The following is a 19,537-nucleotide window of genomic DNA, read 5'->3' on the forward strand; positions in this document are numbered from 1 at the left end:
GTCGAACTTTCGATTTTCGATATCTCAGCTCTGGAAGGGTCTAGAGCCTCCATTGTTGCACTCAGGTCTAAGTCTCATGGCCCTCTATCAGAATCCAGAGTTTTGAGAAGATTGGGGATACTAAATTTTTCGCCCAAAAAAAAAAACGTAAGGGGTAACACTGTTGTTTTTTTTTCGGGTCGAAATTTTGATTTTCGATATCTCAGCTCTGGAAGGGTCTAGAGCCTCCATTGTTGCACTCAGGTCTATGTCTCATGGCCCTCTATCAGAATCCAGAGTTTTGAGAAGATTGGGGATACTTAATTTTTCACCCCAAAAAAAAAAAACGTAAGGGGTAACACTGTCGTTTTTTTTTTCTGGTCGAAATTTTGAATTTCGATATCTCAGCTCTGGAAGGGTCTAGAGCCTCCATTGTTGCACTCAGGTCTATGTCTCATGGCCCTCTATCAGAATCCAGAGTTTTGAGAAGATTGGGGATACTTAATTTTTCGCCCCAAAAAAAAAAAACGTAAGGGGTAACACTGTCGTTTTTTTTACGGGTCGAAATTTTGATTTTCGATATCTCAGCTCTGGAAGGGTCTAGAGCCTCCATTTTTGCACTCAGGTTTAAGTCTCATGGCCCTCTATCAGAATCCAGAGTTTTGAGAAGATTGGGGATACTTAATTTTTCGCTCAAAAAAAAAAACGTAAGGGGTAACACTGTCGTTTTTTTTCGGGTCGAAATTTTGATTTTCGTTTTCTCAGCTGTGGAAGGGTCTAGAGCCTCCATTGTTGCACTCAGGTCTAAGTCTCATAGCCCTCTATCAGAATCCAGAGTTTTGAGAAGATTGGGGATACTTAATTTTTCGCCCCAAAAAAAAAAACGTAAGGGGTAACACTGTCGTTTTTTTTTTCCGGTCGAACTTTTGATTTTCGATATCTCAGCTCTGGAAGGGTCTAGTGCCTCCATTGTTGCACTCCGGTCTAAGTCCTCATGGCCCTCTAACAGAATCCAGAGTTTTGAGAAGATTGGGGATACTTAATTTTTCGCCCAAAAAAAAACGTAAGGGGTAACACTGTCGTTTTTTTTACGGGTCGAAATTTTGATTTTCGATATCTCAGCTCTGGAAGGGTTTAGAGCCTCCATTGTTGCACTCAGGTCTAAGTCTCATGGCCCTCTATCAGAATCCAGAGTTTTGAGAAGATTGGGGATACTTAATTTTTCGCCCAAAAAAAAAACGTAAGGGGTAACACTGTCGTTTTTTTTTTCGGGTCGAAATTTTGATTTTTCGATATCTCAGCTCTGGAAAGGTCTAGAGCCTCCATTGTTGCACTCAGGTCTAAGTCTCGTGGCCCTCTATCAGAATCCAGAGTTTTGAGAAGATTGGGGATACTTAATTTTTCGCCCCCCCAAAAAAAACATAAGGGGTAACACTGTCGTTTTTTTTTTCGGGTCGAACTTTCGATTTTCGATATCTCAGCTCTGGAAGGGTCTAGAGCCTCCATTGTTGCACTCAGGTCTAAGTCTCATGGCCCTCTATCAGAATCCAGAGTTTTGAGAAGATTGGGGATACTTAATTTTTCGCCCCCCAAAAAAAAACATAAGGGGTAACACTGTCGTTTTTTTTTTCGGGTCGAACTTTCGATTTTCGATATCTCAGCTCTGGAAGGGTCTAGAGCCTCCATTGTTGCACTCAGGTCTAAGTCTCATGGCCCTCTATCAGAATCCAGAGTTTTGAGAAGATTGGGGATACTAAATTTTTCGCCCAAAAAAAAAAAACGTAAGGGGTAACACTGTCGTTTTTTTTTTCGGGTCGAAATTTTGATTTTCGATATCTCAGCTCTGGAAGGGTCTAGAGCCTCCATTGTTGCACTCAGGTCTATGGCTGCGTCCAAAACCGCATACTCAATGAGTAGGTACTTAATTTCAATAAGTACTTACTCAACGAGCGCTAAAAGAGTAGGTACTTTATAGCCAAATCTCGTTGAGTATGAATGAGAACCGGACATCTGCCATGTTGACGTTATCATGTGACCTACTACGACGTGTTATCGTCATATCACAAGCGCAAAGAAATGAACAGCGACACGTTTAATTCTTCTATCTATAAATATCTTGACATTGATGAAACTTTCTCATTTTGTTGTGGTATTGTTGAAGAAACAGCTGATATTTTTTTTATTAAGAAACCCCCAAATCGTCACCTCTTGAATATATGTTGTTAATTTCTTTATTTTATACCCAAAACGTTTCTCCTTTAAGTTTTCCTCCTTTTCTTGATGAATTTACCTCGTTTCATCCCTCAGACCTATAACAACAAAACAACAACATTTTTCATGTATTATGAAGAACTATTTAAAGATATTTAGCCTTGTTATTGTTCCTTTTTCCTGTATTATGATGTAAACAAACCAATGATCTTTATGTTTTCTGTTTTGTCATTATGACTATTATGGTATCTTTCCATGATCTTGTATGTAATACGTTTATAAGTTTAAATTATGAGTGACAGGTGTACTAACACTTCATAACATCAGTGACTCGACAGCACAACCTAGAACAGTTTTCCTCTGCGTTTGTAATGTCTGCACAAAGGAGACGGGCAGCTGCTCGAAGATCTCTTTTGGAGAAAACTGTTGATTTTATACTCGAAAAATGTAAGTATCACTCCTTAAAAATTAATATTACCTCAGAATGAATTGCATTGTTAGCCCACCCCAAAACTTAAACAAAATAATAATATTAAATGCTGACCAATACTTAATTATATAACTTTTTTATATACTAAAAATATAATTTAATATAACAAGCAAAATGTAATTTGTTTTGTCATATGACAGTTATGCATGAATAAATTTATATTCATAAATGCAGTGAAACATCTCAATTATCAGTCAATCGATGAATTAATGGATACATTAATTAAATAATTCAATTTTATATACTGACAACAATAATAAAAATGAATAAATGAGTAAAAGAACAAATAAAAGTAACCATCACAATAAACAAATGCATTATACAAGTCAACAACACATGAAACAAAGCTTTATTCAAACTACAAACATGTATTTACAGGGCTGAACACCACATCCTAATGCCGTCTCAACACAGCGGTTCCCATTCTGCGGCTTTATTCTGATGAATTCACCAGAGGGGACTGTGCCTTCTTCCCGGAGCTTGTTGCTGCGCTGCGCTTCACAATCTGAGGCAATAAGGGCAGGTGGAGAGATAGAGGGTCTTGTAAGGGCAGGTGGAGAGATGGAGGGACTCATCCATGGCACCACTTCCAGGATGCAGCTCTAGGCTCCTCATCCTCAGTGCTCACACCAGTCTGCAGACATTTCAGATCCTACAAAAATGCACAAACATTATACAAAAGCAGTCATTTTAACACAATGTCATTTGATTTATGTATTAAAAATAACCTTACTTTATATTTGAGTAAAATCCCTAAAACAAATGCTGCCATCATCTTTCCTTGCAGGTCTTGCTCCACCACAAAAGCTATGCAGCAAATGCACCGAAATCAAGAATCAGAAAAGTGTTGTAATTTCTCTACTTGAAATTTGTACAATAATTCAAATAAACTACAATTTAAGATTGAATAGATTTTGTTATCCATTTCTGTAGTATACTCACTCAGAGCCTTTCATGACAGCATTCAGCATCATGAGCCTCTCTCCAGCAGATAAACACACGCGTGTTCTTCTGTCCCTGTAACATACAGACAAGATTCACATTACGAGTTCAACACTGAATTTACATGCTGAGGTTGATGTGTTAACTCACTTTTAATCCAACTTAAATGTTCCTCAATGTATCAACACTAATAAGGGACAAATTAAATATAACATATTTAGTTACTTTATAGATTTGTTCATTTACCTTATTTACAGTACATTTGTCTAATGTAAGTAGTGTTGACAACAGTGAATTATCCTTCATATTAATAGCACACATAACGTTACATCACTCAGATGTATTTTTCATGTTGGGATGTGCTCATCTGCAATACTTAAACAATATTTTCATTTCAGATGTAAATAGACATTTTAAATGAGTGTATTTAAGATGTAACGTTATATGGTTATGTAAATCCATTTCAGAAACTTACGTGTAGCGTACTTACTGGAGCTCCCCAGTTTAACTAACTAATAAAACATGTGTTTACAGCAAAATCACAACTATACTATACTGTCTAAGTCCTTTAGACCTTCAACAGTTAAAACGTTTACTCTATAGTAGTTTAACACATACGATTTAAACACAAGAAACCGTGTTTACTCACATTTGAAAACCCCTGCTGATCTCCGATGTTGATAATGACGTATGCTCTCCCGTGGCCTCCTGGGATAGAAGAGTATCCATCGGATGAACACTCAAAAATCGGGGCGAAAGCAGGAGATCATCCGGGAACTTCTCGCCTACTCTTTTATGAGTACTGAGGTTTCGGACATACTACTCCTTTCAAATACTGTTTCCCCCTACTATATAGTACGAAAGTAGGAATATTCGGACGTACTATAAGTATACGTATGCCCGAATCTCGCGATAATTAGTACGTCACTCTGGTAATTCTCGCCTACTCTTTTATGGATACTAAGGATTTGGACATACTTATTCGCTCGCCTACTGCTTTTTCCATACTATATAGTAGGGAAGTATGCGGTTTCGGACGCAGCCTATGTCTCATGGCCCTCTATCAGAATCCAGAGTTTTGAGAAGATTGGGGATACTTAATTTTTCACCCCAAAAAAAAAAAACGTAAGGGGTAACACTGTCGTTTTTTTTTTCTGGTCGAAATTTTGAATTTCGATATCTCAGCTCTGGAAGGGTCTAGAGCCTCCATTGTTGCACTCAGGTCTATGTCTCATGGCCCTCTATCAGAATCCAGAGTTTTGAGAAGATTGGGGATACTTAATTTTTCGCCCAAAAAAAAAAAAACGTAAGGGGTAACACTGTCGTTTTTTTTTTCGGGTCGAAATTTTGAGTTTCGACATCTCAGCTCTGGAAGGGTCTAGAGCCTCCATTGTTGCACTTAGGTCTATGTCTCATGGCCCTCTATCAGAATCCAGAGTTTTGAGAAGATTGGGGATACTTTATTTTTCGCTCAAAAAAAAAAACGTAAGGGGTAAAACTGTCGTTTTTTTTCTGATCGAAATTTTGAATTTCGACATCTCAGCTCTGGAAGGGTCTAGAGCCTCCATTGTTGCACTCAGGTCTAAGTCTCATGGCCCTCTATCAAAATCCAGAGTTTTTAGAAAATTAAGGATACTTAATTTTTCGCCCAAAAAAAAAACGTAAGGGGTAACACTGTCGTTTTTTTTACGGGTCGAAATTTTGATTTTCGATATCTCAGCTCTGGAAGGGTCTAGAGCCTCCATTGTTGCACTCAGGTCTAAGTCTCATGGCCCTCTATCAGAATCCAGAGTTTTGAGAAGATTGGGGATACTTAATTTTTCGCCCAAAAAAAAAACGTAAGGGGTAAAACTGTCGTTTTTTTTTTTCGGGTCGAAATTTTTGATTTTTCGATATCTCAGCTCTGGAAAGGTCTAGAGCCTCCATTGTTGCACTCAGGTCTAAGTCTCGTGGCCCTCTATCAGAATCCAGAGTTTTGAGAAGATTGGGGATACTTAATTTTTCGCCCCCCCAAAAAAAAAAACATAAGGGGTAACACTGTCGTTTTTTTTTTCGGGTGGAACTTTCGATTTTCGATATCTCAGCTCTGGAAGGGTCTAGAGCCTCCATTGTTGCACTCAGGTCTAAGTCTCATGGCCCTCTATCAGAATCCAGAGTTTTGAGAAAATTGGGGATACTAAATTTTTCGCCCAAAAAAAAAAACGTAAGGGGTAACACTGTCGTTTTTTTTTCTGGTCGAAATTTTGAATTTCGATATCTCAGCTCTGGAAGGGTCTAGAGCCTCCATTGTTGCACTCAGGTCTATGTCTCATGGCCCTCTATCAGAATCCAGAGTTTTGAGAAGATTGGGGATACTTAATTTTTCGCCCAAAAAAAACACGTAAGGGGTAACACTGTCTTTTTTTTCGGGTCGAAATTTTTATTTTAGATATCTCAGCACTGGAAGGGTCTAGAGCCTCCATTGTTGCACTCAGGTATATGTCTCATGGCCCTCTATCAGAATCCAGAGTTTTGAGAAGATTGGGGATACTTAATTTTTCGCCCCAAAAAAAAAACGTAAGGGGTAACACTGTCGGTTTTTTTTCGGGTCGAAATTTTAATTTTCGATATCTCAGCTCTGGAAGGGTCTAGAGCCTCCATTGTTGCACTCAGGTCTATGTCTCATGGCCCTCTATCAGAATCCAGAGTTTTGAGAAGATTGGGGATACTTAATTTTTCACCCCCCAAAAAAAAAAAACCGTAAGGGGTAACACTGTCGTTTTTTTTTTCGGGTCGAAATTTTGAGTTTACAGTAGGTAGACAACCAGAATGTTTTTTTTTTTTTTTACTGCGGTGGTAAAAGTTGAGGTGTATTTTTTCTGCCTTTGGCCGCTAAGAGACGCAACAATCACAGACTTTGAAAAGTGTCCGTTTTTTGTGTAATCTTCAACTGCGCCGCGGCTCTTTCAGAGCGATTGAAAGATGGTAGCAGATTAATTCAAGTGAAACGTAGTTAAATTAATTAATTAATCACAATACTAAAATTAAATTGAAAAAATAATGAAACCTTAAAACATTGCAGTCAAAACATATTAGGCTACATCAATGAGGCTTTACAATCGTATAAGACGACAGCGCATTAGAAGTCCAGCAAGCTGTGTGGTTAACGCATCATACTCAACCTCATATATCTCCAAACGACGCAAGATCGAACCTCCTTACATGCTCTTGGCCGACAGCTTTTATGTTTATCCTACCGTTCTTGAAGCTTAAATATAGCTTTTGCAATCCGTCCCCTCAATTTATAAACTGTAGGCTACTCACGGATTCTGAAACTGTTCCCTCGGTTTAACAATTCGTGCCCACGGATTAATAAACCGTAGCCACGAGTTCCTAATCCCTGCTCTCAGATTTGTAAACCGTGCCCTCAGTTTTTGAAATATGTACCCACAAATTCATAAACCGTGCCCACGCTTTCGCAATCCGTAGGCTACTCACGGGTGTGTAATCCGGACTCGCGGATTTGTGGCTCGTCCCCGAGAATGTGCCGCATGATTCAACCAGGCCTCCTGTTTAGATGCGGGATGCATTGTTTTTAAAAGGACTTCACTTACAAAAAAATAAATAAAAAAATATAGCCTAAGACAAACACAAAGTTATAGGTCTATAAAAATTAAACATTCACAAATTGTTTTACATATTCCTGTCTTAAGTGAACTCATTTAAAGTTATAAACGCAAATAATAGGCCTAACAATAATATGCTATTATCATTACACTTAGGCTACATATTTAGATATAAGACGTTATAAAAAAAAAGAAACAAAGCAATTCGTCAAACGTCAGTCATAATAGGCCTACTGGTTAGACAATAATAAAACAGGGCTGAGATTATCACAAATAGGCCTAAACACAAGATTTTGACGCATAGGCTGACTTTTTGCCTTTATTAAACATTTAAAATATTCGCAAATTAATATGAATTTTTTTTTTTTTTTTTGCTTTTTGCTTTCTAAAAACTATATTTTGCCCGCAGTGCTAAATGAGAAGAGCATGTGATTTAGGTGATTTATAGGCTTGTGTCTGAAAAATAACGACCTTTTCTTGTTATTGTGAGTTTACACAAATAAAAGTATTGCAAATAATGTATTATGTATTATGTAGGCTATTTTTTTCCGTATGACCAGAAATGCTAGATTGTTTTAAATTGTTCCACTGTTGATAGGAACATGCAAGTGTTTGCGGCCGCGGCAGTGACATGCACACAAACAGTTGGATATACGAAAAAACCTGTGTTTGTTTGTTAGAATCGTAGCCTATTATTATTGTCTAAGACTGGCATTTGACGATTTGCTTTGTTCTTTTTTTGTGGATAAAAGCGTCTTCTAAATAGGCCTGTAGCCTAAATGCATTTTTATTTGCATTACTATATGAATGAGTTCACCGACGACAGTAATATATTTAACATAAAATAATTTATAACTTATAACCAAACCGTTTACAGTTTTTGAACTGTGTTATTATTATTATTATTATTATTTTTTTTTTTTCGCTTATTATAGTACTGAGCTTTTTCCTCTAAAAAATTACTTTAAAGATAAAAGTATCCTAAATGTATTTATTTTTTTTAAATGCAAGAAATTATCAATTTTAAAAAAGGATTTTAAAAACAATGCAATGCATCCCGCATCAAAACAGGAGGCCTATAGTTGAATCATGCGGCACACTCTGGGGGACGAGCCACAAACCCGTGATTGCGAAAGCGTGGGCACGGTTTACAAATCTAAGAGCACGGATTAGGAACTCGTGGGTACGGTTTATTAATCCGTTGTGATAAAGTGCAGTTATGTTTCTAACGTTAGTGTTTTTGGAGCAACTGAATGCCTTCAAACAAAAGGAATCGTCAAGAAAAGTAAAGGCCAGTTTTAAAGTTTTACAAAAAATAAGCCATGTTCAATTTGTAGCCTATAGCCTATATTGTTCTTGAATTGTTCGAAGAAAAAAAGGACATACTAAAAACGCCAGCTTAATCTCAGGAGCTACGCTCATGGCGTTTAAAAAAACGCGGCGCTCCCATTGAAAACAATTGAAAACACGCCAGGCGTGTGGAAAAACGCTTTGGTGGACACACGGGCTTTCAAGTGGGGGAGGGCGCATATTTGCATTTGAATGTTGTGTTACATTCTAAAACATTTAACGCGTGACGCACACACACAACTGCACATGCACACACACAGGGCTTACATTCTGTTTGATTGTGTTATTGTTGCAAACATGCTGCTCTAAACTCTAGTAAACTGTTATCTGTCTGTGTCAGCAGCAAAGATAAAGTTGATGATGCTGACTCGCCTTCGCAGTGAACGCGCATAGGCCTAAACCCATAGGCTACTTCGAATTAGCCTACTTACGCAGAGAGTTGCCAATTTATTTTCGTTTTTAAATGTTTTGTTTAAAAGTACACATTTAAAGCTTTAGTTCATATCGCGCCTTTGTGTCCTGATTATATTGTCTGATATTTACTTCTAATGTGTTAATCCAGTCAATTTGTTGATGAAACATTTATTACAATGAAGATAGAATTTATCCGAAACGAAATTTACAAGCTTTCTACAAAACAAAACTTAATTGGTGGTCAAAATCATGTCTGACCCACTCAAATATTTTCCGATATATTGGGTAGCTTTTGATCCTATCTTACTCATCTCATGCGGTTCACTTTTTATATAGCCTCAACATAGACGAAATAATAAAAATAAGTAACATAATATTATTAAACATACGTAGCCTATGTTTTTTTTTTTTTTTTTTTTTTTACTTATATTTAAGCGTCACGCCGCTCCGCTTTGCTCACATTCTATAGCCTATACATGCATGTGCATGTGCTGGAGGGGGGCCCATCCCTACTTTTGAATATCATTATCATTATTGATCATTTGTAATAATTAGTTTTTTTCATGCAGAAATTATACTATTTTTTTTTAGGTTTGACACTTTACTAAAAATGACTCTGAATATAGGCTATTACTAAATAACTTTACATAACATTATATCATTACTTTTTTCAGGTTGTTTTACTAAATTTAATTTATATTAATTTATAGCATGAGCCCCTGATTATGTTGCATGTTCTCTTGTTTTTTTTTTCTTCTTTTCTTTTAAAGACAAACCTTATTTTTACAAAAAAAAGTGATGGATTTATATAGCGTTTTGGAAAAAAACATTTTATTTATCATTTATTTATCATTTTAATTTATCATTAACAATATTTTTGTTTGATTTAATAATCATTGTTCAACATGTTCAGACTGAACCAATAAAACATTTAATTTGAATATTCACAAAATGTGTGGGTCTAGGTAAAAAATTTAGTTTTCCTGAAAACTATTGAAATGGATTTATAGCGTTTTGGAAAAGAACTCATTTTTTTGTTTTTACGGAACTGCTTTTGAAATTACGATTGGTATTATTATAGATGTAAAGAAGTCATTCTGTTGGATACTATTTTGTTCCTTCCTTAGTGTAAAATGGAAATATATATATATATTTTTTTATAAATACAAGCAAAAAAAACACAACTAAATGGTGTAACAGTTTTAGAGCTAGACAAATCTTTCTGCATAAATACCTAAATAAAAAAAAAAATATAACTACAATAATCCACGACGAATCGGGCTTCGAACCCATGTCATTATCATGTTCTAACCGTAAGTTCTACCACTCGGCTATGTGTTGACAATGACATAGGGGGAAATGCCCAAACATATGTTTCCCCAGTGAGTGTTCGCTCAAGAGCAGGACAACGTTTTGTCGTTAACCTATTAGTGTAAGCCTACTTTACACGAAAACGTACACCTTTTACAGTTTAAAAGATGATTTTATTTTAGCTGTTATGAGAAAAATAAATTCAAGTGAACACCGCCGCGTTTGTCGAACACAATTAATGCCAGAATAAAACCTGATTTTAGAATAGGCCTACACTGGGCGTGGTGTGTCAAAAAAAATACTCAATTATAAACTTCAATATTTCAATAATTCGTTCAAAACCACCTCAAAACAATTCGAGACATTTTAAAAAGCCGTGAATCAATGTATTAAGGCCACTGAAACTGAAACTGACATCTCTCAAATACAGGAGCAGAAGCGCTGGTTCAGATTTTATTATTTGTTGTTTAAACATGCGTGTTGCATATTTAAAAATAAATAAATAAATATATTTGATATGGTCTAGGCTAATTATAACATTGATTACTGTGGAGGGGGGGGGGTGTTTTTTTAATTCTACATGGAACCCCAATAAGTTTTATTTTCTATATTTTTTGCATAACTGCTTTTGAAGATGTAAATTCAGTCAATCTGTTGGAAGAGATTTGTTCCTTAATTTAAAATAGAAATGCATGGTCATTTTATTTTATAAATATAAGCAAAAAAACTAAATGGTGTAACAGAGTTTTAGAACAAATCTTTCTGCATTAATAGCCTAAATATAAAATATAACTATATTAATCCATGTTTGAGCAAGCTTCGAACCCATGTTTTTGTAATGGTAAAACCGTGGGCCTATGCTCTACCACTCAGCCATGTGTTCGGTCTAATGAGTAATAAATAAATTCAAGTCACCACCGCCGCGTTTGTCGAACAATAGGCTATTAAGGCCACTGAAACTAAAACGCGCGCTGCATGTTATCTGTCAATACAGGCGCAGCTGGTTCAGATTTTATTAGGCTATTTGTTGTTTAAACGTGCGTGTTGCATATTTAAAAATATATATACACATATTTGATATTGTCTATTTAGGTGAATTATAGCATTGATTATTGTGGAGGGGGAAATACCCCACCGGCAAATCGCAACTTGCTTATGTTTTTTTTTTTTTTTTATCTACAAGGAATTTTTTTTATCATAACTGCTTTTGAAGATGTAAATTAAGTCAATCTGTTGGAAGAGATTTGTTCCTTAATGTAAAATAGAAATGCAAGGTAATTTTAATACATGTTTATGCAGGATTCGAAACAGTGTCATCAAAATAATTGTCGCAATGTTCTACCACTCGACCACGACTTTTCTCACTGGCAAAAGCCCAGAAGTTCATTTGTTCAGCAGTCAGTGTGCGCACGCGAGAGACGCGCTCTTCAGTCTTCGCATTCCTCAATAGCGTCATTGAAAGCAGTACTTTATTTTCGCTGACTGCGAGATAGGCCTATTTTAACTTTTGATTAATAAAATGTTCTCCTATAGCCTAAAAGTTTCTATTCTAGTTAAAGCTATATTCTATTTAAAATGTAGGCTATTTTTACATAATTACGTTTTGCTTTCGCTAAATGTCCCTTTGCGATATCTCGATATCTCAGCTCTGGAAGGGTCTAGAGCCTCCATTGTTGAAAAAAAAAAACGTAAGGGGTAACACTGTCGTTTTTTTTTTCGGGTCGAAATTTTGATTTTCGATATCTCAGCTCTGGAAGGGTCTAGAGCCTCCATTGTTGCACTCAGGTGTATGTCTCATGGCCCTCTATCAGAATCCAGAGTTTTGGGAAGATTGGGGACACTTAATTTTCACCCCCAAAAAAAAAAACGTAAGGGGTAACACTGTCGTTTTTTTTACGGGTCGAAATTTTGATTTTCGATATCTCAGCTCTGGAAGGGTTTAGAGCCTCCATTGTTGCACTCAGGTCTAAGTCTCATGGCCCTCTATCAGAATCCAGAGTTTTGAGAAGATTGGGGATACTTAATTTTTCGCCCAAAAAAAAAAACGTAAGGGGTAACACTGTCGTTTTTTTTTTCGGATCGAAATTTTAATTTTCTATATCTCAGCTCTGGAAGGGTCTAGAGCCTCCATTGTTGCACTCAGGTCTAAGTCTCATGGCCCTCTATCAGAATCCAGAGTTTTGAGAAGATTGGGGATACTTAATTTTTCACCCCAAAAAAAACCGTAAGGGGTAACACTGTCGTTTGTTTTTCTGGTCGAATTTTTGATTTTCGATATCTCAGCTCTGGAAGGGTCTAGAGCCTCCATTGTTGCACTCAGGTCTAAGTCTCATGGCCCTCTATCAGAATCCAGAGTTTTGAGAAGATTGGGGATACTAAATTTTTCACCCAAAAAAAAAAACGTAAGGGGTAACACTGTCGTTTTTTTTTTTTCGGGTCGAAATTTTGATTTTCGATATCTCAGCTCTGGAAGGGTCTAGAGCCTCCATTGTTGCACTCAGGTGTATGTCTCATGGCCCTCTATCAGAATCCAGAGTTTTGAGAAGATTGGGGATACTTAATTTTTCACCCCCCCAAAAAAAAACGTAAGGGGTAACACTGTCGTTTTTTTTTTCGGGTCGAAATTTTGAATTTCAATATCTCAGCACTGGAAGGGTCTAGAGCCTCCATTGTTGCACTCAGGTCTATGTCTCATGGCCCTCTATCAGAATCCAGAGTTTTGAGAAGATTGGGGATACTTAATTTTTCACCCCAAAAAAAAAAAACGTAAGGGGTAACACTGTCGTTTTTTTTTTCGGGTCGAAATTTTGAATTTCAATATCTCAGCACTGGAAGGGTCTAGAGCCTCCATTGTTGCACTCAGGTCTATGTCTCATGGCCCTCTATCAGAATCCAGAGTTTTGAGAAGATTGGGGATACTTAATTTTTTGCCCCCCAAAAAAAACGTAAGGGGTAACACTGTCGTTTTTTTTACGGGTCGAAATTTTGATTTTCGATATCTCAGCTCTGGAAGGGTTTAGAGCCTCCATTGTTGCACTCAGGTCTAAGTCTCATGGCCCTCTATCAGAATCCAGAGTTTTGAGAAGATTGGGGATACTTAATTTTTCGCCCAAAAAAAAAAAACGTAAGGGGTAACACTGTCGTTTTTTTTTTTCGGGTCGAAATTTTGATTTTCAATATCTCAGCTCTGGAAGGGTTTAGAGCCTCCATTGTTGCACTCAGGTCTAAGTCTCATGGCCCTCTATCAGAATCCAGAGTTTTGAGAAGATTGGGGATACTTAATTTTTCGCCCCAAAAAAAACGTAAGGGGTAACACTGTCGTTTTTTTTTTTCGGGTCGAAATTTTGATTTTCGATATCTCAGCTCTGGAAGGGTCTAGAGCCTCCATTGTTGCACTCAGGTCTAAGTGTCATGGCCCTCTATCAGAATCCAGAGTTTTGAGAAGATTGGGGATACTTAATTTTTCGCCCCCCAAAAAAAAAAACGTAAGGGGTAACACTGTCGTTTTTTTTACGGGTCGAAATTTTGATTTTCGATATCTCAGCTCTGGAAGGGTTTAGAGCCTCCATTGTTGCACTCAGGTCTAAGTCTCATGGCCCTCTATCAGAATCCAGAGTTTTGAGAAGATTGGGGATACTTAATTTTTCGCCCAAAAAAAAAAAACGTAAGGGGTAACACTGTCGTTTTTTTTTTCGGGTCGAAATTTTAATTTTCTATATCTCAGCTCTGGAAGGGTCTAGAGCCTCCATTGTTGCACTCAGGTCTAAGTCTCATGGCCCTCTATCAGAATCCAGAGTTTTGAGAAGATTGGGGATACTTAATTTTTCACCCCAAAAAAAAACGTAAGGGGTAACACTGTCGTTTGTTTTTCTGGTCGAATTTTTGATTTTCGATATCTCAGCTCTGGAAGGGTCTAGAGCCTCCATTGTTGCACTCAGGTCTAAGTCTCATGGCCCTCTATCAGAATCCAGAGTTTTGAGAAGATTGGGGATACTAAATTTTTCACCCAAAAAAAAAACGTAAGGGGTAACACTGTCGTTTTTTTTTTTTCGGGTCGAAATTTTGATTTTCGATATCTCAGCTCTGGAAGGGTCTAGAGCCTCCATTGTTGCACTCAGGTGTATGTCTCATGGCCCTCTATCAGAATCCAGAGTTTTGAGAAGATTGGGGATACTTAACTTTTCACCCCAAAAAAAAAAAACGTAAGGGGTAACACTGTCGTTTTTTTTTCGGGTCGAAATTTTGAATTTCAATATCTCAGCACTGGAAGGGTCTAGAGCCTCCATTGTTGCACTCAGGTCTAAGTCTCATGATCCTCTATCAGAATCCAGAGTTTTGAGAAGATTGGGGATACTTAATTTTTCGCCCAAAAAAAAAAAAACGTAAGGGGTAACACTGTCGTTTTTTTTTTTCGGGTCGAAATTTTGATTTTCTATATCTCAGCTCTGGAAGGGTCTAGAGCCTCCATTGTTGCACTCAGGTCTAAGTCTCATGGCCCTCTATCAGAATCCAGAGTTTTGAGAAGATTGGGGATACTTAATTTTTCGCCCCAAAAAAAACGTAAGGGGTAACACTGTCGTTTTTTTTTTTTCGGGTCGAAATTTTGATTTTCGATATCTCAGCTCTGGAAGGGTCTAGAGCCTCCATTGTTGCACTCAGGTCTAAGTGTCATGGCCCTCTATCAGAATCCAGAGTTTTGAGAAGATTGGGGATACTTAATTTTTCGCCCCCCAAAAAAAAAAACGTAAGGGGTAACACTGTCGTTTTTTTTACGGGTCGAAATTTTGATTTTCGATATCTCAGCTCTGGAAGGGTTTAGAGCCTCCATTGTTGCACTCAGGTCTAAGTCTCATGGCCCTCTATCAGAATCCAGAGTTTTGAGAAGATTGGGGATACTTAATTTTTCGCCCAAAAAAAAAAACGTAAGGGGTAACACTGTCGCTTTTTTTTTCGGGTCGAAATTTTAATTTTCTATATCTCAGCTCTGGAAGGGTCTAGAGCCTCCATTGTTGCACTCAGGTCTAAGTCTCATGGCCCTCTATCAGAATCCAGAGTTTTGAGAAGATTGGGGATACTTAATTTTTCACCCCAAAAAAAAACGTAAGGGGTAACACTGTCGTTTGTTTTTCTGGTCGAATTTTTGATTTTCGATATCTCAGCTCTGGAAGGGTCTAGAGCCTCCATTGTTGCACTCAGGTCTAAGTCTCATGGCCCTCTATCAGAATCCAGAGTTTTGAGAAGATTGGGGATACTAAATTTTTCACCCAAAAAAAAAACGTAAGGGGTAACACTGTCGTTTTTTTTTTTCGGGTCGAAATTTTGATTTTCGATATCTCAGCTCTGGAAGGGTCTAGAGCCTCCATTGTTGCACTCAGGTGTATGTCTCATGGCCCTCTATCAGAATCCAGAGTTTTGAGAAGATTGGGGATACTTAATTTTTCACCCCAAAAAAAAAAAACGTAAGGGGTAACACTGTCGTTTTTTTTTCGGGTCGAAATTTTGAATTTCAATATCTCAGCACTGGAAGGGTCTAGAGCCTCCATTGTTGCACTCAGGTCTAAGTCTCATGGGCCTCTATCAGAATCCAGAGTTTTGAGAAGATTGGGGATACTTAATTTTTCGCCCCCAAAAAAAAACGTAAGGGGTAACTCTGTCGTTTTTTTTTTTCGGGTCGAAATTTTGATTTTCGATATCTCAGCTCTGGAAGGGTCTAGAGCCTCCATTGTTGCACTCAGGTCTAAGTGTCATGGCCCTCTATCAGAATCCAGAGTTTTGAGAAGATTGGGGATACTTAATTTTTCGCCCCAAAAAAAAAAAACATAAGGGGTAACACTGTCGGTTTTTTTTCGGGTCGAAATTTTGATTTTCGATATCTCAGCTCTGGAAGGGTCTAGAGCCTCCATTGTTGCACTCAGGTCTAAGTCTCATGGCCCTCTATCAGAATCCAGAGTTTTGAGAAGATTAGGGATACTTAATTTTTCGCCCCCAAAAAAACGTAAGGGGTAACACTGTCGTTTTTTTTTTCGGGTCGAACTTTTGATTTTCGATATCTCAGATCTGGAAGGGTCTAGAGCCTCCATTGTTGCACTCAGGTCTAAGTCTCATGGCCCTCTATCAGAATCCAGAGTTTTGAGAAGATTGGGGATACTAAATTTTTCGCCCAAAAAAAAAAAAAACGTAAGGGGTAACACTGTCGTTTTTTTTTCGGGTCGAAATTTTGATTTTCTATATCTCAGCTCTGGAAGGGTCTAGAGCCTCCATTGTTGCACTCAGGTCTAAGTCTCATGGCCCTCTATCAGAATCCAGAGTTTTGAGAAGATTAGGGATACTTAATTTTTCGCCCCCAAAAAAACGTAAGGGGTAACACTGTCGTTTTTTTTTTCGGGTCGAACTTTTGATTTTCGATATCTCAGATCTGGAAGGGTCTAGAGCCTCCATTGTTGCACTCAGGTCTAAGTCTCATGGCCCTCTATCAGAATCCAGAGTTTTGAGAAGATTGGGGATACTAAATTTTTCGCCCAAAAAAAAAAACGTAAGGGGTAACACTGTCATTTTTTTTCGGGTCGAAATTTTGAGTTTCGATATCTCAGCTCTGGAAGGGTCTAGAGCCTCCATTGTTGCACTCAGGTCTAAGTCTCATTGCCCTCTATCAGAATCCAGAGTTTTGAGAAGATTGGGGATACTAAATTTTTCGCCCAAAAAAAAAAACGTAAGGGGTAACACTGTCATTTTTTTTCGGGTCGAAATTTTGAGTTTCGATATCTCAGCTCTGGAAGGGTCTAGAGCCTCCATTGTTGCACTCAGGTCTATGTCTCATGGCCCTCTATCAGAATCCAGAGTTTTGAGAAGATTGGGGATACTTAATTTTTCACCCCAAAAAAAAAACCGTAAGGGGTAACACTGTCGTTTTTTTTTTCGGGTCGAAATTTTGAGTTTAGATATCTCAGCACTGGAAGGGTCTAGAGCCTCCATTGTTGCACTCAGGTCTATGTCTCATGGCCCTCTATCAGAATCCAGAGTTTTGAGAAGATTGGGGATACTTAATTTTTCGCCCAAAAAAAAAACATAAGGGGTAACACTGTCGTTTTTTTTACGGGTCGAAATTTTGATTTTCGATATCTCAGTTCTCGAAGGGTCTAGAGCCTCCATTGTTGCACTCAGGTCTAAGTCTCATGGCCCTCTATCAGAATCCAGAGTTTTGAGAAGATTGGGGATACTTAATTTTTCGCCCCCCCCAAAAAAAAACGTAAGGGGTAACACTGTCGTTTTTTTTTCGGGTCGAATTTTTGATTTTCGATATCTCAGCTCTGGAAGGGTCTAGAGCCTCCATTGTTGCACTCAGGTCTAAGTCTCATGGCCCTCTATCAGAATCCAGAGTTTTGAGAAGATTGGGGATACTTAATTTTTCGCCCCCAAAAAAAAACGTAAGGGGTAACACTGTCGTTTTTTTTTTCGGGTCGAACTTTTGATTTTCGATATCTCAGCTCTGGAAGGGTCTAGAGCCTACATTGTTGCACTCAGGTCTATGTCTCATGTCCCTCTATCAGAATCCAGAGTTTTGAGAAGATTGGGGAGACTTAATTTTTCACCTCAAAAAAAAAACCGTAAGGGGTAACACTGTCATTTTTTTTTTCGGGTCGAAATTTTGAGTTTAGATATCTCAGCACTGGAAGGGTCTAGAGCCTCCATTGTTGCACTCAGGTCTATGTCTCATGGCCCTCTATCAGAATCCAGAGTTTTGAGAAGATTGGGGATACTTAATTTTTCGCCCAAAAAAAAAAACGTAAGGGGTAACACTGTCGTTTTTTTTTACGGGTCGAAATTTAGATTTTCGATATCTCAGCTCTGGAAGGGTCTAGAGCCTCCATTGTTGCACTCAGGTCTAAGTCTCATTGCCCTCTATCAGAATCCAGAGTTTTGAGAAGATTGGGGATACTTAATTTTTCGCCCCCCCAAAAAAAAACATAAGGGGTAACACTGTCGTTTTTTTTACGGGTCGAAATTTTGATTTTCGATATCTCAGCTCTGGAAGGGTTTAGAGCCTCCATTGTTGCACTCAGGTCTAAGTCTCATGGCCCTCTATCAGAATCCAGAGTTTTGAGAAGATTGGGGATACTTAATTTTTCGACCAAAAAAAAAAAAAACGTAAGGGGTAACACTGTCGTTTTTTTTTTCGGGTCGAAATTTTGATTTTCGATATCTCAGCTCTGGAAGGGTCTAGAGCCTCCATTGTTGCACTCAGGTCTATGTCTCATGTCCCTCTATCAGAATCCAGAGTTTTGAGAAGATTGGGGATACTTAATTTTTCGCCCAAAAAAAAAAACGTAAGGGGTAACACTGTCGTTTTTTTTTTCGGGTCGAAATTTTGATTTTCGATATCTCAGCTCTGGAAGGGTCTAGAGTCTCCATTGTTGCACTCAGGTGTATGTCTCATGGCCCTCTATCAGAATCCAGAGTTTTGGGAAGATTGAGGACACTTAATTTTTCACCCCAAAAAAAAAAAAACGTAAGGGGTAACACTGTCGTTTTTTTTTCTGGTCGAAATTTTGAATTTCGATATCTCAGCTCTGGAAGGGTCTAGAGCCTCCATTGTTGCACTCAGGTCTATGTCTCATGTCCCTCTATCAGAATCCAGAGTTTTGAGAAGATTGGGGATACTTAATTTTTCGCCCCAAAAAAAAAAAAACGTAAGGGGTCACACTGTCGTTTTTTTTTTCGGGTCGAAATTTTGATTTTCGATATCTCAGCTCTGGAAGGGTCTAGAGCCTCCATTGTTGCACTCAGGTCTAAGTGTCATGGCCCTCTATCAGAATCCAGAGTTTTGAGAAGATTGGGGATACTAAATTTTTCGCCCAAAAAAAAAAAACGTGAGGGGTAACACTGTCGTTTTTTTTTCGGGTCGAAATTTTGATTTTCGATATCTCAGCTCTGGAAGGGTCTAGAGCCTCCATTGTTGCACTCAGGTGTATGTCTCATGGCCCTCTATCAGAATCCAGAGTTTTGAGAAGATTGGGGATACTTAATTTTTCGCCCCAAAAAAAAAAAACCGTAAGGGGTAACACTGTCGTTTTTTTTTCGGGTCGAAATTTTGATTTTCTATATCAAAGCTCTGGAAGGGTCTAGAGCCTCCATTGTTGCACTCAGGTCTAAGTCTCATGGCCCTCTACCAGAATCCAGAGTTTTGAGAAGATTGGGGATACTTAATTTTTCGCCCCAAAAAAAAAAACGTAAGGGG

General features: G+C 37.9%; 1 long non-coding RNA gene across 1 annotated transcript; it reads right to left on the reverse strand.

Annotated features, from left to right (window-relative positions):
- Positions 1-3,011: 3,011 nt before the first annotated feature.
- Positions 3,012-4,668, reverse strand: LOC148982020 (uncharacterized). Its single transcript, XR_016155127.1, has 4 exons — positions 4,272-4,668; positions 3,623-3,697; positions 3,414-3,487; positions 3,012-3,332 (listed from the first exon to the last, which is right to left on the reverse strand). It is a non-coding gene; the product is annotated as an uncharacterized LOC148982020 (long non-coding RNA).
- Positions 4,669-19,537: the final 14,869 nt, after the last annotated feature.

This window comes from Pimephales promelas, chromosome 3 (assembly GCF_988280905.1).
Source record: "Pimephales promelas chromosome 3, fPimPro1.hap1.1, whole genome shotgun sequence".
NCBI classification, from domain to species: Eukaryota; Metazoa; Chordata; class Actinopteri; order Cypriniformes; family Leuciscidae; genus Pimephales; species Pimephales promelas.